General features: G+C 48.1%; 1 protein-coding gene across 1 annotated transcript in view; it reads left to right on the forward strand.

Moving 5' to 3' along the window:
- Window positions 1-14,513, forward strand: part of YWHAE (tyrosine 3-monooxygenase/tryptophan 5-monooxygenase activation protein epsilon) — a 197,719-nt gene that overhangs the window by 91,923 nt on the left and 91,283 nt on the right. The gene's annotated exons all lie outside the window — the stretch shown is intronic.

Here is a 14,513-nt window from a genome sequence, read left to right on the forward strand (position 1 = left end):
GCACGGAAAACCATATACTCTGAAAGTGGAATGCGAAATTCCTAGCAGGTAAGTACAGTACTAATAGCTTTTGGAATCGCTAGGACTTGACTAGGGAATCGTTAGATTACTTCTAGGAGGCCTAGGGGACTCGGGTGCAGTATGTGCACTCTCACGCGAGATGCGGGACAAAAGTCTATGGTAGCTAGGAAATAGAAAGTTAGTGTTCTCGGGCGAACCCGACCTGGTAGGGAGAAAACGAAAGTAGATTCTGACCCTTGGATAGTGAGGCTATGCTGGGGCACCGAAATGCCGAAGTTACCTAGCCCAGGGGCTGCAGCTGCATAGGTCTGAAAAGACGTCGGGAATCCTCGTAGACGGACCAGGAGCCGGAAGAAAAGATGCTGGCCGGTGACCAGTGAAGAAAGTTCAGTTGGATCCAAGCCTGGATCTCGAAGATAGATGACACCTGAAAGCAGAGGGGACCAAGTTCGAGACTACTAGCCAGTAGTCAGTGGGCACCAGGAGGGCACCGGATGGTAGCCACCTCGACAAGGTGAGTGGGTGACGCTTGACTCGAAGATCTCACGGACCAGGAGGCGTTGTCGGCGACCAGGATGGAGGATCGAGCTGTCCCACGAAGATAGAAGCTGTCGGCGTCGCTGGACCCAGGATTGGGCAACAAAGCCTTGGCAAATTCAAGCCCACGCGGTGGACCTAAAATGGCGTCTGGAGTGGACCAGGAGGGTCCGGGGTGCCTCTCTTGAAGAAGGAAGCAAGGGCCAGCCTGGAGCAACCAGACCAGCAGTCGTGAAGTCGTTGGGCGTCGTTCAGAAGGCCACAAGCCAGCCGGCTAGTAGCCAAACAACGCGGTGCACAGCAAACAGCAGAAGGGCCCCACGCAGATCGTGGAGATGCAGGGGGGCTGATCTTGGGTGCTGGAGCTGCGCAGGGTCGGGGCTTCTCGGACCCCAAAGCACTCACCAGTGGAGGACACGGTGGGCTTGCAGTAAAGATGTCGTGCAGTCTTGGCGATCGTCGGTCCCTTGAGGTCTCGTCGCACTCACGGTTCTCAGCTTGGCTGTAGAGGTGAGTAGAGGTCAGAGGTGCCAGGGAAGCCGGGTCTCGTCGAGCTGGGTCGTCGGATTCGTGATGAAGGACTTGCAGCAGACCGCAGTGTTCTTTAGGATGGTGCCCGCTTGATGCAGGGTGACTACTCCTTAGCCACAAGGGAGAATCTTGAAGAAGAAATCGTGAAGTCCTTTCGAAGAAAGTGGTATCTTGATTCCAAAGATGATCTAATTTTAACAGGGGGCCCGCTCCCATCTTTATATTAAAAAAGGGGGCTGACCCGGTGACTAGGTCCTGCCTATGGGTGGGACTAGGTGGGGGGTGGTTACACCCCTCAGCCATGCCGGACTTCCCCAGGCCAGGGGCTGGTGTGCCCCTGGAACTGGTTCAGACCGGCCTATGCGTAGTGAGCACCGGGGTGCCACTCAGCAGTCACCTTCCTGTAAAGCCCTGCCTACCCAGGATACACAAAACCATGTCTGGGACGGTGCTAGCACCGCCCCTGACAGGAAACCCTTTGTCCAGGCTCCCCTCGCTGGAAGGACTCCCAGCTGCAGGGGGTCAGACTCGTGTCTGTGGTGGCAGCATCCATTTTGTGGAGCTGAGGCTTCAGTTAACTTTAACCGGGGTTCACAGTTACATACATGTCGTGTCCCTCTAGAAGGGTGGAATGCTAACCCCGTCGCCAGAATTGGCGAGGGGTTAGTATTCCAATTCGTATGACACCTTACTCGACATGTTTTGATAAAGCAATACCAAAGATAGCATTTAACCGCGAGGATTATAATGCACTTAAGAGTATATGGTATGCGATATCATGGAACAGCTATTAGGACTTGATTCCGCAAGCTGCAGACAGGCTCAGCTCATGCCAGAGCACCATCTCACACGATTCCAAGCACTCTGCCTTCAGGATTGTCAAGGCCTGCCATAGGAGTGACTGATAGGAATCTGTGTGTCCATTTTAGGGTTAGGTATAGGGATACTACACCTACAGCAAAGGGTGATTACACGACTTTGCCCCAGCTGTCATGCAGCCAGTTGTGTCAGATTTAGGAGGCCAGCCAGGGGTGGCATAATACATGCTGCAGCCCCTGGCAGCCCTGGGTACACCTATGCCCTGAGTTACAGGGTCTGATAAGGTGGCCCAGTACCAATTGGTAGATGCACCTAGGGTACATGAGGTAATTTAGAAAGAGAACAGCCAGGCTGTGGGTCTGATTGGCAGGCCCACAGCCAGAGAAAGTCGTAAACCAGTGAAACAAAAGCAAAAAATCTGGGTGATCATAGGATTGCAGACCCTACTCTCCTACATGACCCCCCCCCAAACTTTGGGACAATAAGCTAACCTTGACCAGGTGAGTCTTCTTGTTCTAAGTGGAAATATCTGGAGAGCCCATCGGCATTGCCATGATCAGTACCAGGTCTATGTTCCACTGTAAAGTCCATCCCCTGTAGGGAAATGGACCACCTAAGCAGTTTGGGGTTTTCACCCTTCATCTGATTTAGCCACAAGAGGGGCTTATGGTCGGTCTGAATCTTGAAGTGAGTGCCAAACAAGTATGGCCTCAGCTTCTTCAGGGCCCAAACCACAGCAAAGGCCTCCCTCTCAATAGCTGACCAATTCTTCTCTCTGGGGGTCAGCCTTCTGCTTATAAAAGCAATGGGCTGATCCTGACCATCAAAATTCAGTTGAGAAAGAACAGCTCCCACACCCAACTCAGAAGCATCTGTTTGGACAATGAATGGTTTGGAGTAGTCTGGACTCTTAAGGATAGGTGCTGTGCACATGGCCTGCTTTAGGTCATCGAATGCTTTTTGACAGCCTGCTGTCCACTGAACCTTTTTTGGCATTTTCTTACTTGTCAGTTCATTTAATGGTGTCACAATGGAACCATAGTTCCTGACAAACTTTCTGTAGTATCCAGTCAGGCCCAAGAAAGCTCGAACCTGAGTCTGGGTGGTTGGAGGAGCCCAGTCCCTGATTGACTGTATTTTGCTCTCCAGTGGCTGAACCTGGCCTCCACCTACAAGGTGGCCCAGGTATACAACCTGTGTCTGCCCTATCTGGCACTTGGTGGCCTTGATAGTGAGGCCTGCTGCTTGCAGAGCCTCTAACACTTTCCTCAGGTGGACCAGGTGATCCTCCCAGGTGGAGCTAAAGACAGCAATATCATCTAGATATGCTGCACAGAAGTCATCCAGCCCAGTAAGGACTTGATTCACCAACCTTTGGAAGGTGGCAGGTGCATTTTTCAGACCAAAGGGCATTACCACAAATTGATAATGCCCACCAGGGGTTGAAAATGCTGTTTTGGGCTTGGCATCCTCAGCTAACCTGATTTGCCAATACCCAGCTGTTAAGTCAAATGTACTTAAGTAGTTGGCAGAAGCCAATCTATCTATAAGTTCATCTGCCCTTGGTATTGGATGGGCATCAGTCTTAGTGACTGCATTGAGACCCCTGTAGTCTACGCAAAACCTCATCTCTCTCTTACCATCTTGGGTGTGAGGCTTTGGCACTAGAACTACTGGACTAGCCCAAGGGCTATCTGAGGGTTCAATGACTCCCAATTCCAACATTTTCTGCACTTCAGTTTTTATGCAGTCTCTAACATGATCAGGCTGCCTGTAGATTTTACTCTTGACTGGCAGGCTGTCACCAGTGTCAACCTCATGGGTGCACCAATTGGTCTGACTGGGTGTCAGAGAGAACATATGTCTGAAAGACTGAAGAACCTGTTTACAGTCTTTCTGCTGATGTTCAGAGAGGCTGCCACAAAAGACAACACCATCTACTGACCCATCATCAGGATTCTGAGTGAGCAGGTCTGGGAGAGGGTCACTCTCTTCCTCCTGTCCCTCATCTATGGCCATGAGCAAGCTCATGTCCTTCCTGTCAACATATGCTTTGAGCCTGTTGACATGGAGTACCCTGTGGGGACTCCTGGGAGTTCCAAGGTCCACCAGGTAGGTGACCTCTCCCTTTTGCTCAAGAATTGTGTGGGGCCCAGACCATTTGTCTTTGAGTGCTGCTGGGGCCACTGGCTCCAACACCCACACCTTCTGTCCAGGCTGATAAACAGTCAGGACAGCCTTTTGGTCATGCCAAGCTTTTTGAAGTTCTTGACTGGCCTTAAGGTTTTCTGATGCCTTCTCCATATACTCAGCCATCCTGGAGCGGAGACCAAGTACATAGTCCATTATGTTGGTTGCAGGCTTTTTGAGAGGTCTCTCCCATCCTTCCTTCACCAAACACAAGGGGCCTCTCACAGGGTGCCCATACAAAAGTTCAAAAGGGCTGTAGCCAACCCCCTTTTGTGGGACCTCTCTGTAAGCAAACAGAAGGCAGGGCATCAGGACATCCCATCTACGCCTGAGTGTTTCAGGTAGTCCATGAATCATCCCTTTTAGGGTCCTGTTGAACCTTTCAACAAGCCCATTGCATTGTGGGTGATGGGGTGTAGTGAATTTGTAATTGACACCACACTCCTTCCACATAGCAGTTAAGTAGCTTGACATGAAGTTTGCACCTCTGTCAGAGACAACCTCCTTAGGGAAGCCCACTCTGGAGAACACTCCAACTAGGGCCCTTGCCACCACAGGTGCTGTGGTGGTCCTAAGTGGAATAGCTTTAGGATACCTGGTGGCATGATCCACTACCACCAGTATAAACTTGTGCCCTGATGCTGTCTGGGGTTCCATTGGACCAACAATGTCAATCCCCACTCTTTCAAAGGGCACCCCCACCACAGGCATTGGTATAAGGGGGGCCTTTGTTGTGCCACCTGACTTACCACTGGCTTGGCAAGTGACACAGGAGCGACAAAACTCCTTGGTATCCTCATTCATGTGAGGCCAGTGAAAGTGTGAGACAAGCCTGTCCCAAGTCTTTGTCTGGCCTAAGTGACCTGCTAAGGGAATCTCATGGGCCAAGGTAAGTAGGAAACCTCTCTGAGACAAGGGTACAACCAGCCTCCTGGCCATGCCAGGCTTGGGGTCTCTTGACTCAGTGTACAGGAGTCCATCTTCCCAGTATACCTTGTGGGTACCTGTGGCGTTCCCAGCAGCCTCAGCAGCAGCCTGCTGTCTGAGGGGTTCAAGAGAAGGGCAGCTTAACTGGTCCTTCCCCAGGTCTTCCCTTGAGGGTCCCCCTGAACCCAAGAATTCAACTTGATCAAGTTCAAACTCTCTGGGCTCAGTTTCCCTCAATTCCTGTAGGTCAGCCTCCTCTGAGACTTGATCCTCAACCTGGGGCAAGGGGGAAGGCACAGCCTTAACCCTGCTGCTCCTTTTCTTGGAAGGTGTCTGGTCCATTGTTCCAGGATCCAGCACCTGTTCAGTGGGGCATTTTCTGGCCTGTGACCTGGTCACAGCAAACACATGTGCTGGCAAGCCTAACATTTCCAGATGAGTCCTCTGCTCCACTTCTGACCATTGTGATGACTCCAAATCATTGCCCAACAAACAATCCACTGGGAGGTCTGAACTAACTACAACCTTCTTTTGGCCAGTTACCCCTCCCCAGGAGAAAGCTACAATTGCCATACTATGATTGGTAGTGACATTGCTTGCATTGGTCACCAGGAATTCTGTACCTGGCATGATCTGTCCAGGGTCCACAAAGCCAGGTGTCACCATTGTGACACTGGCACAAGTGTCCCTATAGGCCTGAGCCATTTTTCCATTAATAAAAGGTGTCTGTCTGTATTTGCCCAAAGTATTGGGACTTATGTCAGGGGACATATCCATATCCCCTGTACTGACAAGGACAGCCTGAGTGAGGGTGCCAACTAAGTTGTCACTCCCCTCAGAACCCAGGGTTAACCCTACTAAACCCTTGGGAGGTGCACTACCACTGCTGGCTGTACTAGGGGGCACAGGTGCCTTAGGGGCTGCAGTGGCAGGAGTCTGCCCTCCTCCTTTCTTGGTGCACTCACTAAACCAGTGAGTTTTACTTTTGCAGTATTGGCACCACCTTTTAGATTGGCCTTCTTTCTTCTTTTGGGGAGCCTGACCCCCACCCTCTTTGGGTTGTTGGGGACCTGTCGAAGACTTCTGGTCATTTTGTTCCCCTTTCGAATCTTTACCCTTCTGGTCTGCTTTCTTCTGACCACCTTGATTCTGGCCCTGGTTCTGTTTAACTCTTGTTCTAACCCATCTGTCTGCCTTCTTTCCCAATTCTTGGGGAGAGGTCAGATCTGAGTCAACAAGATGCTGATGCAACAACTGGTTCTGACAATTGTTTAAAATTTGCTCTCTCATCATCAAATTGTACAATCCTTTATAATCAGTAACCTTACTGCCCAGCAACCAGCCCTCAAAAGCCTTAGTGGCACAATCTACAAAGTCAGCCCAATCTTGAGACTGAGTTTTCTGGGTATCCCTGAACAGCACCCTGTACTGCTCAGTGGTTAGGCCAAACCCATCAACCAGTGCACTTTTCAAGACTTGGTAATCATTAGCATCCTCCACCCTTGTGGTGAGGAGCTTGTCTCTTCCTTTACCCTCAAAGGAGAGCCACAAGATAGCTGCCCACTGACTTGGGGGAACACCTTGCACAGTGCAGGCCCTCTCCAAAGCAGTAATCCATTTGTGGATGTCATCCCCTTGCTTAAAGGGGGGCACTATCTTACCAAGGTGTTTTGTATCAAAACTCCTTTCCCTATTGCTAGGTACAATGCTGCCACCAGTGGGGACTGTCCCACTCAATTGTTGCTCTCTAGCAAAGGCAAGCCTTTCTTTGGCCAGGGCAAGTTCTTCCCTTTCAATCCTCAGATTGGCTGCCTTTTCCTTAGCTTCATACATTCTCCTCTGGGGAGATGTCATTCCCCTTTGAGAGGAACGTTGAGAGCCATTGGTATGAAGGGATCTGTTAGAGCCTCTTGATAGAGATCTAACTCGTCCATTCCCCATGTTAAGCTGACCTGAGAGTGGCCCCAGGGCTCCCCTAGAGTCCCTCTCATGTCTGCTTAAGTTGGTCCTGGTTAGTCTGACGACTTCTACCGGTCCCTGGTCTGCCTCACCCCTAGACTCCAAGTCATCATCCTCATCATCAGCATCATCTGCTTCTTGAAGGGGATGGTCCTGGTTATCAAAGGGTCCCTGTAGGGAGGGCATATTGCCTTCTGAAGTAGAAGGGTCTGGGTTACCAGCCCTCCTTGCATCATGAGTCTCTAAGAGACCAATCAGAAAAGCAGTTGTGGGGTTAGACCCCTGCTTAATCTTCCTAGAGGTACATACTTGTCGTAACTCATGGAAGCTAAGCGCAGTATATCTTGAAGGGATGACCTGTGGAGGGTCAACTGACACAAGGGGAGACTCAATGTTTCCTCCTGTGACCGACATACTGCTTCTAGTGTGGTGTAAGTGATGCACCTACCTACACTATGTGTTACCTACTGGTCCCTTGCTAGAGTTGCAGCCAAGGTGTGCTAAGCCTTGAGGAGCTACAACAGCTGGTCCAGTAGAACTCAGAGTATTCTAAGCTTTAGTTATATGTACCTAACAGTACTTATGTGATCTTTCAACAAGATATTCTTAGGATACGTGTGGTAAAACAACAGCAAGCTCAAATCCCAACCGCTGCTCACCAATGTGAGAAGGTGGCCTGATATGCAGTGCTCACTATTCTAGTGAACACTATGTATCAGTCCAGCAACCCTTATTGATGATTGGTTGTAAGTCAACCTAATAGACCAGCTATCCTAGTAGCGTGGATACGAGCAGTCTAAGGCTAAAAGACTCGAGAGGGCGTGTTAAGCCAGCTGTTTACCACACATATACCCCTTGAATACCAAGTGAAAGGACACCACACAAGTGTTATGAAAATAAACAGTTATTTATTTAAAGATCACAACAGCCCTGTACTCTTTATGAGGACAGGGTACTAAGCACAAACCAAAACTCTTACAAAAATACTTAAGTTAGCACAGTATATACAAATGCCCGAGGGGCACGGAAAACCATATACTCTGAAAGTGGAATGCGAAATTCCTAGCAGGTAAGTACAGTACTAATAGCTTTTGGAATCGCTAGGACTTGACTAGGGAATCGTTAGATTACTTCTAGGAGGCCTAGGGGACTCGGGTGCAGTATGTGCACTCTCACGCGAGATGCGGGACAAAAGTCTATGGTAGCTAGGAAATAGAAAGTTAGTGTTCTCGGGCGAACCCGACCTGGTAGGGAGAAAACGAAAGTAGATTCTGACCCTTGGATAGTGAGGCTATGCTGGGGCACCGAAATGCCAAAGTTACCTAGCCCAGGGGCTGCAGCTGCATAGGTCTGAAAAGACGTCGGGAATCCTCGTAGACGGACCAGGAGCCGGAAGAAAAGATGCTGGCCGGTGACCAGTGAAGAAAGTTCAGTTGGATCCAAGCCTGGATCTCGAAGATAGATGACACCTGAAAGCAGAGGGGACCAAGTTCGAGACTACTAGCCAGTAGTCAGTGGGCACCAGGAGGGCACCGGATGGTAGCCACCTCGACAAGGTGAGTGGGTGACGCTTGACTCGAAGATCTCACGGACCAGGAGGCGTTGTCGGCGACCAGGATGGAGGATCGAGCTGTCCCACGAAGATAGAAGCTGTCGGCGTCGCTGGACCCAGGATTGGGCAACAAAGCCTTGGCAAATTCAAGCCCACGCGGTGGACCTAAAATGGCGTCTGGAGTGGACCAGGAGGGTCCGGGGTGCCTCTCTTGAAGAAGGAAGCAAGGGCCAGCCTGGAGCAACCAGACCAGCAGTCGTGAAGTCGTTGGGCGTCGTTCAGAAGGCCACAAGCCAGCCGGCTAGTAGCCAAACAACGCGGTGCACAGCAAACAGCAGAAGGGCCCCACGCAGATCGTGGAGATGCAGGGGGGCTGATCTTGGGTGCTGGAGCTGCGCAGGGTCGGGGCTTCTCGGACCCCAAAGCACTCACCAGTGGAGGACACGGTGGGCTTGCAGTAAAGATGTCGTGCAGTCTTGGCGATCGTCGGTCCCTTGAGGTCTCGTCGCACTCACGGTTCTCAGCTTGGCTGTAGAGGTGAGTAGAGGTCAGAGGTGCCAGGGAAGCCGGGTCTCGTCGAGCTGGGTCGTCGGATTCGTGATGAAGGACTTGCAGCAGACCGCAGTGTTCTTTAGGATGGTGCCCGCTTGATGCAGGGTGACTACTCCTTAGCCACAAGGGAGAATCTTGAAGAAGAAATCGTGAAGTCCTTTCGAAGAAAGTGGTATCTTGATTCCAAAGATGATCTAATTTTAACAGGGGGCCCGCTCCCATCTTTATATTAAAAAAGGGGGCTGACCCGGTGACTAGGTCCTGCCTATGGGTGGGACTAGGTGGGGGGTGGTTACACCCCTCAGCCATGCCGGACTTCCCCAGGCCAGGGGCTGGTGTGCCCCTGGAACTGGTTCAGACCGGCCTATGCGTAGTGAGCACCGGGGTGCCACTCAGCAGTCACCTTCCTGTAAAGCCCTGCCTACCCAGGATACACAAAACCATGTCTGGGACGGTGCTAGCACCGCCCCTGACAGGAAACCCTTTGTCCAGGCTCCCCTCGCTGGAAGGACTCCCAGCTGCAGGGGGTCAGACTCGTGTCTGTGGTGGCAGCATCCATTTTGTGGAGCTGAGGCTTCAGTTAACTTTAACCGGGGTTCACAGTTACATACATGTCGTGTCCCTCTAGAAGGGTGGAATGCTAACCCCGTCGCCAGAATTGGCGAGGGGTTAGTATTCCAATTCGTATGACACCTTACTCGACATGTTTTGATAAAGCAATACCAAAGATAGCATTTAACCGCGAGGATTATAATGCACTTAAGAGTATATGGTATGCGATATCATGGAACAGCTATTAGGACTTGATTCCGCAAGCTGCAGACAGGCTCAGCTCATGCCAGAGCACCATCTCACACGATTCCAAGCACTCTGCCTTCAGGATTGTCAAGGCCTGCCATAGGAGTGACTGATAGGAATCTGTGTGTCCATTTTAGGGTTAGGTATAGGGATACTACACCTACAGCAAAGGGTGATTACACGACTTTGCCCCAGCTGTCATGCAGCCAGTTGTGTCAGATTTAGGAGGCCAGCCAGGGGTGGCATAATACATGCTGCAGCCCCTGGCAGCCCTGGGTACACCTATGCCCTGAGTTACAGGGTCTGATAAGGTGGCCCAGTACCAATTGGTAGATGCACCTAGGGTACATGAGGTAATTTAGAAAGAGAACAGCCAGGCTGTGGGTCTGATTGGCAGGCCCACAGCCAGAGAAAGTCGTAAACCAGTGAAACAAAAGCAAAAAATCTGGGTGATCATAGGATTGCAGACCCTACTCTCCTACAGTGAGCTCCAGGCTTTCTCAGTTCAGGAGCCTTTCCTGCAGTTAAAACAGGACAAAGTTATATTACGAACACACCCAAAATTAGTACCAAAGGTCCCGTCTGACTTCCATCTCAACAAACCTGTAGTCTTACGCTCTTTCTTTCCAAACCCCCACACCACGGCAGAGAAGACTCTGCATTCTCTGGATCTCAAACGCTGCCTGAAGTTTTATATTGAGAAGACGAAAACCTTCTGTAAATCAAACCAGCTCTTTGTGACCTACAGCAGACCTAGAAAAGGGCTTCCACTCACTAAACAAAGTATTTCTCGCTGGATCTCTGCAGCTATTTCATTCTGTCACGAGCAGGCCGGGCAAACCCTGCAATCTAAAGTAAGGGCACATTCCACTAGAGCGATGTCTACATCCATGGCGCTCTTCGCAGGAGTGCCTATAATAGACATTTGCAGAGCGGCAATGTGTAAGAAGCTGCATACATTCACCAAGCATTACTGCCTGGATACAGAACTTATGAAGGATGATGCAGTGGGACAAGCAGTACTTCGTCATCTATTTCAATAGAGTTGAGCCTTCTTTTCATCCCACCATCCTTTTTTCATATACGCACATTTCTCTATTGTATTTCTTTATGGTATCTTTGCTTACATTCTGATGTTTTCTATTTGTCACTTTGATATGTTCTTATCTGGTGAATTTGTATTTACTGTACCATCCGAAATGTGCTTATTGCTTGCTACTCTGATTCAGGCATGTGAATCTATGAAAGATACCCTAATACTGGATGAGAAATGCATTACTTACCTGTAACTGCAGTTATCCAGTATTGGTATCTTTCATAGATTCACATGCAACCTTCCCACCTCCCCTGGAAGGGCTCATCTAATTCTCTCAGAAGTACGCCTACTTAGCACGGTGCTTACGAAAATCTGATGGGCTGGAGCTTGTTCTAGGAGGGTTCTAGAGGGAGGTGATAGCTGATTGGCTCTTCTCTAGAATGTGGTCCTTTTTTACAAAAGGACATGGAAATGTTACTAATGTGAGGCCCTTGGGCCTATTACTTTTTATGTCTAATGGGACATTACTTTATTTATGTACCGAGGACTCCCATCCCGACGACTGGGAATGATTCAGGAATGTGAATCTATGAAAGATACCAGTACTGGATAACTGCAGTTACAGGTAAGTAACTCATTTCTTTCTTAACTTTTCAGTCCACACCCTATGTAATTGCCACATGCTATTGTTTAGACATTCAGGCCAAGGGAGCGGCACAGGTGGGACATAAGTTATTAAAACACACAGCCTCCAGTCGGGGAAGAATAGCTCTAAAAAATAATTGCATAAAATGTGATGCCACCAAAGATTCACTCTAGACTAACCTAGCCTCCACTTCAAATGTACTTGCATGTTTCACTATACTAATACAACACTAATCCTCTGTGGGTCCCGGAGTAGCGTGCTACTCGCCGAAAAAGCGTTTCGAGGCCTCGTCAGGCGTAGTAAGCTCTATATAACTGCAATTACAATACAATAACCTTCCTGCCTCCTCAGAAATGAGGTGTCTTTAAGGGCACAAGAGATGGCCTCATACAAACAATAGGAAGTCAGAAGAAGTTGTCTCAAAAGGAGAGAGGAGTGCGTAAATCTGAAGATAACGATGTGGCATATGTCTGATTTCACAAAAGGGAGGACATGTTACCAAATGGTCCTCCCCGACCACTGGTGAGAGTTTGGGACGGCAGGTTGGGAAGAGGGCTAAAAGAATAATTCTGGACCTGACCACTAAAAGGCAGGACGTCCTTTGAGTACGTGTCCATTTCATTTTGTATATCTTAAAATAATTCCCACACATTCTGACAGTGTTCTTAAAGCTTCCCAGTGTGTTTGAAAATGAGTTAAAGCTACTACCATTTTGCTTTTTTTGTACCAAAAATGTTTTGTCGCAAATATATAGAATACAAGCCAACCATGACAAATGGTCAGTACAGTTGACTTAAAGAGCCACACAGTTCTTTGCTACAATTGCACGAATTCCAAGCCATAGTGCTTCCACCATTGCTCCAACATTCTCTTGTGCGAGCACATAATTTTCCAAAAGTAGTATTTTCCTCCTGTTACCTTGGTATTCGAGCTGAGATATCCCTCCCGGGATGATTTGCACGCTTAATAAATTAAAGTGACATAGAGCAGCCTCTGGCCACACCAGTCCATTTCCTTGTGCCATGCTTGTATCAATGGTGCTCTGTCGCAGTGCAGGCATGAACAATATCTCTTTTGGCCGCTTGGGCACCTAAACCCACCATTGCACTCCCCTCTGGATCCCTGACCTCTTCAAGTAAGCCTAGTAGTGCCAGCCATGGGGACGCTGCAACAGGGCGCACCAACACCCTTTTACATTAATTCCTACGTCTTAAAATGCCTGCAACAATCTGCAGTACTGTGAGTTAATTTTGAGTCTTTCAGGGATTCCACATAATTTGCAAATGAAGGACATTTGGAAGTCTCTTTCCAATTTAATCCCCTGAATGTTTGCATTCTGTCCAACTTATTGTGCTGGTGGCTTTACAGACAATGAAAACAAAAATTAGAGCCGTCTTGACTCTTCCTGCATATTCCTTATTCAGTAACTGATATTGATCATGGTCCTGGCTGTTGGGTACTCGGTCTCTAGAACCCACTCAGTCTGTGCCAAACTAATATTTGCAAGAAACCTATCAAAAAGAACACTCGTTGATATCAGACGCCATTTTTTCTTCTTTCCTTGTGCATCCTATGATTGACTTTCAACTGCCCTTTTTGTCTCCAGTGTGTCTTCCCCAGACACAACCTACAATTTCTGCTTGTGCTAGAGTAGGCAAAAAAGAGTTTATTCTAGGAGTCCATTCTGTGGTCTGAGAGGTTTGCCTATTTTGGTATTGTAAAAAAAATTCTTATGTTCTATTATAAATCTCCCAAGAACCTTAGCTGCATTAACATGTTAATACATTATTTCCCCACCAGGTTCAGAAGTAGCCCTTCTGAAAGAAACATTGTCTACCTCCACCCCAGTCTGAGACATCCCCACACCACCTAACCAACTATCTTACATTTAAGGATACTATACACTTTCTTGCAAAAATAAACAGTTGAGAACAGTGCATGCATGCATTCCCCCAATGCTCCACCAGTGAAAGTTTTTTTTTGTTTTTAAAGCTCACTCCCGTCCCACAGTGCTGTAGCCCACCTTTGTTCTTAAGTAAAAGGTCCATTCACCACCAAGTGTTGAAAGTTCCTCTGACAGTGAATCATCTTGAATCTAAGGATGCCATATTTGTTTGGCTAAACACTTCTTTTATCCACACTGCTACAAATACAATGGCGAATGAACCAGGACAGCGGATGTTCATGATGCTTTTCGCACTAAAATATGGATTTTCATTAGCGTAATTATGCATAATTTTGTGTAATTTTGCCCTAATTTGACTTCATGGCACAAAAGCAATTTACGTGTATTAGCACGCCCCTAATTTCAGGATCTCTCATTTTAAGTTTTGTGTGTATTGGTGCTTATATAATTCAAGGCAAACTTATTGAAGTTTGGGCTTACTCAAAAGGACTTTGAATCATCTACTTTCAGCAGTTAATAACCTTAAGCGCTGTGCTGGAGACACTTTGACTATTCCGGTGTACCCTTCAGCCTTGTTAAATTTTTCTTAGGAACCGGTTTTACTCCCTGGAAATTACAGTCATTAAACATTTAATTATTTCTCACCCATGAATTTTATACACAAAACAATTTTTAACTGTGACAGTAGCCAGGGTATTTTGTTTAAATTAAAACAGGCTTTGTCAGCCTCCTTATCCATTATTGATAGTGACATTGTGCTTCCACCCATTGCAGTGTAAAGCAAGAAGCACAGGATAAGCCTACGTCACCTTTTAGCCTGCCTTGCCGAGCAATTGTATTCCCCTCTTTCGTTAAGAGCACATCTGTGCACAAATTAGTTCCCTTCATCGCCAAATCATCACTGTGGTAATGTGTGCTTTTTGAGACCAGAAATTGCTTTGTTTTTAGCCAATGTATTTTTTTTTATATATTGGTAGGGTCTGACATCTTCTCTCTCAACATTTTACAAAACCCAAAACAAATCGAACATTAACCAGTA

This window comes from Lissotriton vulgaris, chromosome 2_1 (assembly GCF_964263255.1).
Source record: "Lissotriton vulgaris chromosome 2_1, aLisVul1.2, whole genome shotgun sequence".
Taxonomy (NCBI): Eukaryota; Metazoa; Chordata; class Amphibia; order Caudata; family Salamandridae; genus Lissotriton; species Lissotriton vulgaris.